This window comes from Ischnura elegans, chromosome 7 (genome assembly GCF_921293095.1).
Source record: "Ischnura elegans chromosome 7, ioIscEleg1.1, whole genome shotgun sequence".
Taxonomy (NCBI): Eukaryota; Metazoa; Arthropoda; class Insecta; order Odonata; family Coenagrionidae; genus Ischnura; species Ischnura elegans.
The window spans coordinates 73,978,868-73,987,804 of NC_060252.1; positions in this window are offsets into that span (position 1 = coordinate 73,978,868).

Consider the following 8,937-nt stretch of genomic DNA (forward strand, 5'->3'; position numbering starts at 1 on the left):
CAAGTACCATTGTTGGATCGACTTGAAATTTTAAGTGTACATCAGTGCATGCATTCTAAAAATATTTCTAGGTCTTAAGAAACAGTTTGAACCACCTTTTTAATTTATTTCATCAATTACCATTTCCATTAATCGCTTAGCTTCATGATTCCTCGTACTATTAAGGATATCAACGTTGTCTCAATTAATAGGATTAATGGTGTCATCGCTAGGATGACTCATTGCATGCTTTTTTCCATAGTTCAAACCTTGAATGTTTTTGCTATAGGAATAACTGACCACTGGCTAGGTTTTTCTTAAAAATGTACATGTATATATTTTGCTAGTATGCATAATATTTCTATAACCGTGCGGTGTGCATGTGGCGGTCCTCTTTCACGCTGCATGTTGGTGATTGGTCACCCCCTGCCAAACACCCAAGAGGTCGCTCGCAGGATTTTATGTTAATGTAAATAAGAATTAACGATTTCATCCTTCTGTACACAGCATGTGCAACGGTTAACGCGCCTGGTTAGGGATCAGATGGTTAGAGGTCCGTAACCTGGAATAGGTGATTGTTTACCATATAGGTACTTTCAAATGTTATTTGCAAGTTCACTTCCCTCGTACTTCCATCGTTTTAAGCTTTTATATTTCCTACTTTATATGAGGAAGTTTTTGATAGCTTTTAGACCTCACTTTCAATTTCATAAAATTATGAAAATAATTCTATACTGGATCAAATAATTAATTTAAAATTCGCATTTACCTATATTCTAACTAAAAAGAAGAAAATAAAAATATTTAAAAAACTATTTATTTTTTCCAAAAACAATAAATAGCACTAAAAAGGTTAAAAAACTTCACTTCAGGAGCCAATCTTCAGCTATCAGGGTCTTCTACCCTCTTTTCAAATAAACCTAATTAAGCAACCACGATTCATTCTCCAAGTGTTGACAAGAATAATTTTAATTTTGAGTGCATTTTGTACTGTTTTTGTAAAAAAAGTTTTTTAAATCCTTAAATTATTTAATCTAAATAAATAACCGCGGAGAAGCAATAGAATAACTTTCATGAAGTCACCCGCAAGTGCACTTAACATTGAGAAAATTCCACAGAGCAAAGATCATTTGCTTCGACCGGGATACGAAGACGGACCCGCAGAATTCACACCGGGTGTTTTACCAAATGAACTACCAGTGCATCTAATTCCCCAGCGGAGTTCAGCTAGCTTAAGAGGACATGGTGGTTTATGCTTCGGAACATACAATGTTTAAAAAATATACATATATAACACCTGACTTTTCCTGATATTCATCCTTATTTTGCCAGGCTATTTCATACCCTATATTCGACCATTACATAATATTTATGGAGATAAAGGGCCAAGAAAATACAAAATTCTATCGGAAAAATATATAAACCTTTATAAAACGAGTGAATTACAAAACAAACCTCAGAGATAAGAGTAATTTGAGACCTTAATATCAGTACACAAAAATGATGAACCACAGTCTGCGGAGAGTATGATTGTTCTTTTGATTCGCACATCATGACATACATTTTCTCTGTCGTCGTGAACGAGATTCCCTGACTCATTTCAATTCCCCTAAATTTTGCACTAGTCTCCAATAATGGACTGGAAAAGTCTTGACGTCACCAATCGATAGTCATTTTTTTATTTTTCCAAACAAAGCAAACAAACCTTTTCTGACAATCTCAAAGAAATAAGTGAAAGTAATTAACTTTTCCCATCTCGCCAGCGGATTTTATAGCATTACGATTACCTGGAATGGTATTCGCAAGATATATATTCGCTGGAACAATCGTAATCTGAACGAGGCATTATCGTGGGATTGAAAGCACTCCATGTTACAAGTGACTGTTCGGAGTCCCGCCTACGGATGCAAAGTTATATTCATCTCCGTCACGTGTGCCGCAGCATGGATTTGTGACTTTAACGCCTTGTTCGATAATACCCATCCTCAAGTTCGCTCTGGAGAGATGCCTTGATGGTTAACTAGCATCATCTGCTCCACGCAGTGGCGCAACGAGGTGGAGGGTTTGGGGGATAAAGAGAGCTCAGAGAATTTTTTTATCCGTAAGTTAAATCCATTTTACTTAATTAAATTAATAATTCTTTTATAATAGTGTAATAATTAATGAAATATCCCTCTGATACCCGTATAACTCACCATTTTGAACCATTTATCTCAATATTTTTTCTGGGGGAGGGCCCCCGCACTTCCCGCTTACCCTGGTGGGTATTCTATACCCCCCAGTATTAGCTGCACCTAAACCTCCCCAGCTTAAATTTCCTACTGCGCCCCTGGCTCCATGTATTTCATCTGTGGGTTAACCCTATCCTTCCACCTGTTCCTCAATGATAATTTTCATTAGACCCTTATGTATCATTATATGGCTGTTGAACTTGCACTGTCTTCTACCCAAGTTTTTCGAAGGCTTCCCTTCTCTCCTACTTATCTTATAAATTACGCATTACTCACGCGATCTATCCATTTGATCTTCATCATTCCTCTATATCAAATCATTTCGAAAGCTTCCAACCTTGACTTATCTGATGCTGTCATAGTTCATGCCTCCCTGAAAAAGTGTCCCCTGAGTTCAAGTACTTTTCTTGATGGCATTAAGGAGAAAATCTAAAGAACTTTAAGTGTAGAGAGATATATATTTTAAACTTCTCTTCTTTTTGATGAAATTAAATTGATTCTAGCGTACAACTTATACCGAATTTTTAATAAATAAAAAACAACAAGAATTGGAATTTGAACATCGCGGAGAAGCTTGTTAATGGCACCAACTCAGAGTGGTAGCCATTAGTTCACACCTTGTAGCAGTCAGAAAGTGTGGAAGCCAAGAACTGCTTGGTATTCCTAGGATCCAATTTAAAGAGGTTAGATATCACTGAAAAAAATGATCCTTGAGGAATGAACTGCTGACAAATATTGCAAGAACTGGAAGAGTGGTCAAAAAAAGGCCGCAGGCCTCTACTGGAGGGGTCTGAAGGGCACAACCCAACGAGCGCAAGATGGTCATGAATGCAAAGTTAGGCTAACAGCCTTATTGATGAATAAGAGAGATGGCAATTTTCCTCAAATTTATTTGACAAAGGTCGACGCGTTTCGACCGTCAGGTCATTCTCTAATAAGTTAAGAAGTTGTTGGCACCAGGAGCTGTATATAGTTTATTTATTTATATCAATTACCCCCGAAAACAGCACAATGTGTTATTTACATCGGGAGTTTAAACAATCAACAACATACTATCACACACACCCATGTCCTGGAAGGGGAAACTTATCCAGGCGGGATTCAAACCCGCGACCTTAGGTATGGTAGGCGAGGACTCATCCCCGCCGCCACGCGCCACCGAGGCCGACGTGAGTGGCGATATATGTAAACCCATTTAAACTCGTGGTCAATCACGACAGACGTCGAGTCCTACTTGAGAATCCTTTATTGTAATATTCGTAATTGAAGGGCTGGTATCACTCGGATGCGTTGAAGAAGTTACTATATAGTTCGGATGGGTGAGGAGGGGGGAGGGAGATGCGTCATTTGGGATTGAACTTAAGGATAGTGATGGCATAGAGTGGGTAGTGTTTGTTCATTTATTAAAGAAATGCCCCCTTCTAGCACAATTTCCAATTCTCCATTGTATCTAATCTTCGGCCTTTCCTCTCCACGTGGACGATCTCTGGGTCAAAATCACAACAATGTTTCTCTTCTAGGAGATGCTTCGCCATGGACCAAATATGATTCAACTATATATCGCCTGTCTCAGTGACTTTTAACAGCCCTAATTATTACTAATTTTATCGTTAATTTTGGATTGCTCTGTCCGTCAGCGACGCAAGTGGCGATATGTGTACATACATTAAAACTCGCGGTAAATCACAACAGACCTCGAGGCCGACTAGAGATCCAATGTTTTAATATTCGTGATCGTAGGGCTGGTATCACTCGCCGTCTGATCTTGACTTATTCTGGAGATACGTTCACCAGGCAACCATGCGATTCAATTAATATCCTCGCGTACGCGATAAAGAGATATTGAATAGCAATGGCATACCCAGAGAGAGGATAGAGGGGGCTATAGCCCCTCCCTGGGGTGTCCAATTTATACTAGATAAAAAGGTAATTTTGTTCATTTGTAGAATATGCACCGGAGAGAAGAGCCCCGAAAATCCAAACCTCTAAAAATATACATTAATGTGTGTTTCAAAAACTTTATTCTTTGAAAAAATAGTGATGAGACAGCCTTAAAGAGTTGTTACAAGCCTCGAAGCTCTCAAAAATTTCGTTGCGTCCCGGACCCACACTTCTGCACGGAGGGTACCCTCTAGCCCCCCCCCCCCCCGAGCCTCCCCTTGTCCCTATCCTGGATCTGCAACTGTTGAATAGCACGATCTAAAATCTTTTTAAAGGCTTTTTTTTCCCTTCACGAATCATACAGATTAAACACGCATGCTATCCTCGACGAAGGGAAAATTTTTAGAAAAGGATTGTTCACCAATTTTATTTTCCTGTCCATTACGATAGAATTTGAAAAGTAAAGAGACTAACGAACGACCAAACTCTGCATACCAGCGATAAACGGTTGTCTATGATGGTGCTTCTTCGCCAAAAACAACATAAAAGTTCAGTAACGCATTCTTGCTGCGTGAGGCTTCGTCGAAAGTTATGGTGCGGTAGGTTTTGTTCATGACTTAATTCCATCTCGTATAGTGACTTGGGAACTTTGACACGCCACTGTTTTAAAACCATCCGAAGCCGATCTTAATGAAACTTTGCATGGGCATTAACCAACTCAAAAAGTTGTTTATAAACACCATTTATAGTTGCTAGGTGATAAGGAACGTTCTATTCCCGACACTTAAAAGGCTACCCTCGTAAAAGTTGTAGGATGATAAATACTGCGTTATGCACAGCAATAGTGTACCAATCGTATTCAAGTCATGTGGCACAATACCATGTTAACATTGAGACGCTCGAGGTGTATTGGGACATGATTGGGACCTATGCACCGACGGCATCCGGCCTTTACATAACCTTGCTCTAACTTCTTGACTTGCTACTCTTAGACCTTTTGCATGAGTATCGTATGGTTCGTTGTTGTCTGAACTCTTGACGGCGGTACTTCTCTTCAATGAAAGGTTCTCCCTGAAAGAGTATAAGGAAATAGAAATTTAATGGCATCATCACCTCATGTAAAGTGGACAGCAAATTTCGCGTTTTTCGATATGAAACTCGCGAGAGTGGCTGAATGGGGAAGAATAACTGTCGTCTCTTTTCATTCCATCTAGCGACCCCTCTATCGAGGGAACAAGGAGTTTATTCAGTAAAAAATAAATTAAAGGCAATTTCATAAACATTTATGAAAACACACTTTCAATTGTGGCTCATCTATCATGTTCAACTAAATTGGTTTTCCATCCTGTGTTTTTGGATATTAAATTTTAAAATCAGAAAATTATCACCGGGATAACTTAGAAACTGCTGTAAACACGAATTATTTGATGAGTGTCGTGAATCCTACACGAGCGAAGTATCCGATAATTTAGCATTGGCATTGTTCAGAAAAGATTTCGGAAATAGCAAAGTAAATTTATAACGTTAATTGTTGCTGCAGAGCTATGGCTTTCACCAATTCGAAGTTCGACTTACGTATGACGCAGGGACACCCCGCAAGTGTCGTGAAGCTCTTTGATGACTAAATCTCTAATATTAGCCTTAAGCTATCGGGAGGTCTGCTTTATAGCGCCGACGCGCCACGATATATCGAAATGGATATCGATTTTATCGCTTCATTTATTCCGAATTTCCCTCTACCTGAAGGAGTATTTTTTGTATTATAGTTGGGCAATCTACAATGTTTGACCATTCGAGAAACGCTAGGAAAATAATATGTAATTATGAGCTAATCTTTCGTTTCTGATAAAATCTTGGCATATCGTAGAATGTAATAAGTAAGCAAAAAAGTATCAATTTGAAGTAATACGCTGATGATTTTGTTTCTGTAATTGACCTTTGTATCATGGATTCTCTCATGCCATTCTTTGTTATATGGTCTTATGTTAGTCCATTGTGCTGGGTTCTTAAGTTTTGTCCACCGCTTTCCTTGATTTGTCCCTCTCATAAGCTAGTGTATTCAGTTCTCTGTCTTATATTAGCATGAAAATCAAGTATTATTACGCCTAAAGGCCAGGTTACACGATACATTAACACGCACGGGTTAATGTCTAAATGTATGAACGCTCGAACGAACACGAAAATGCACCATGTAACCACCTAACTTGTGCGAATGCATGAACGGAAAATAGAACCTGTTCTAATTAGGTTTATGCATTCGTACATGTTCCGTTCCGGTCCACCAAAATCATTCACGCAAAAGTACATTAACTTGTACGTGTTAGTGTACCGTGTAACCAGGCCTTAAGAATAAAAAATGTAAAAATAAATATAAAATATAATAATTGCGAAATTTTGGGAATGGACGATGCGTAATTAATCAGTCTACATTTCAAGTACTTAAATTAGTGCTATAATACTTGTTTTGTTACTAGATGCTACTGTGGACGTTTTAGTGTAAAGTTTCAGTGGTATGGACTCGATTCTCTTTAAATATTTTTATTACATCAGGTGAAGCACCTTTTATTCTGAGGTCACTGGAAGTGATTTAATTGCAAATTAGTGAGTTACATTCTATGATTATATTTAATGTGACATTACGTGAACTTTTCATTTTCAAAAAAATAACTGCTGGTCCAAAATGACGTTGAAACGCTTATTATTATGCATAATAACAATGCTATTGCATCACCGGGCAATTATTGGGCAGATGTAGGTATTGATATTTTACTAATGCTAAATAAAGTGTTAAAATTGTAACATAAAGGGCGCTTTGTAGCGTATCATTCTGCAAACAGGAGATTTTCGAATTTAATCAAGAACAACTGTAGTCAGTAAATTCTCATAGTTGTAAATGGTTCTTGTAGCGGATCGAAAATTTTGAAAACAACAACTGTAAGCGAACCCGATTTCTATTTTTTGTACTTAACCCTTCTCTGCTCGTAGCGGCATGCGCTTCAAAACTAGTAAGAGGGTTCCCTCTTGACTTCCATTGCTTGAGAAAGTTTACGCGTGAAGACAGTTGATCGACTTGGTTTAGCGGAGAAACCAAGGTCGTGATGTGACAGACTTTCGTTGTCGGGATGAGGTTGGCCACTTACGGCTTTGGAATATATTGAGCGTTCGTCCGATTGTTTTAAGCTGCGAAAACCTCCTATGGCTCATAGTGAGGGGAAATGGAGGGTTGCTGCATACTGTTCCAAGAGTTGCAACACTATGCATGCGGTTAAACCTTTGATCCTCCCTCAAAGAGTGCATTGGTAATACATTTCGGTGAAGCTTCGAGAGGAAATGGTATGGTATGTGGAGGAGGCGACCGGCAACAAAGATCATTTGCGCCATGAGGGAATGGTATGGATGGAAGTTTTGGAGAAACCGGTCGTTGGCATTAACGAAAGGCGCCTAGGGGACCACAGCTTAACGTCCCATCCGACGGATGGAGTGTTGCGCTCGAAATGTCCTACACCCAATATTCAAGCCGGGGTCGGGCAGTTTCTGAAAATTCTTTGCTCTCTTCGTGGTTTGAACCTGAGCCCCCGGGTTGAGGAGTCAACGCTCAACCTAATCACCCTAATCGCGAGAAAGGAATTAGAGAATATTAACGTAAATGGCCACTGGTATGGAGTCACATCATGAAATGATCTATCAAGATAATTTAATGGCTGTATTTGAGATCAGGTATACCAATTTAACTATTTTTAAAAGTGCAATTCCCCCAAGCCCAAGAATGAATCTCCATCCTTACTAGCTGATCCGCCTCGGATAACCCTTCTTTCCTCCCTCATTGCGTGCCTTATTAATACGGTCAATTTGTCACCATCGCAAGTCAACAAACGTAAGATTGGTTTCATACAGCTATCCAAAAAATAATATAATATTCTATTTTCAAAATCTTATTACCTTCAAAAGGAAACACTTTATCAGAACTTACATTACTAGAGTGCTTCTCTACTGAAGTGAGACATGGACAGTGACAGCAGCAGAGAAATCAAGGGTAGAGAGGCCTTTGAGATGTGGTACTACAGTAGAGTGATGAGTAAGAAATGGACCGACCGAGTTAGTAATGCGGAATTCCTGAAAAGAGTAAAAGGGAAGAAAAACTTCGTGAAAACGTGGATTAGAAAACGAAACAGCCTTATAGGACACATTTGAAGTCACTATCTCCTGATGAGGGACAAGTGGATGGCAAGAATGGAAAAGGAATGCCTCGAAAAAAATATATGGAACAGGTAAATAAGGGTGTGAAAGAGAAGACATGCGTAGTTGTGAAAAGATTAGCTAATGAGAGAATTGAGTGAAGAGCTTCGTTAAACCAATCTTATAATTGTTGACCAGTGATTATGAGTACGGACAGTGCTTGTCTTCCCGTGACCCTTTAGTAAGATGGTAACATCATTTTTAATTCAAATGATTTCCTTATTTCATTGATTGCTTTCTTCTTTTTAACTTTTTAACTGCACCGTATGCACATGGAAACATTTTAAAGAACCCTGACGCTCAATGATGAAAACTCAAAGTGAATCATGATATTTATTGCTATTTTTATATATCTCTGAGTTTACTTGGGATAAATGACTGATTCTTTCCTTCAGCTTCCTGAAATCTACATTTTTAACTCGTAATTAATTGAACTGATTTATAAAATTACTTTTGTAAAATTCTTACTGTTTTTGCTGCTTTCAGTTTTATTGCATCTGTCATTCTGTTGTTTTTTGAACTTTAACGGAAGGGAAACGAACTTTCCTCCCGCACAATATTTTTTTATCTATCTAATTAATCAATCCACGGTTTGCGATATTTTCCTTTT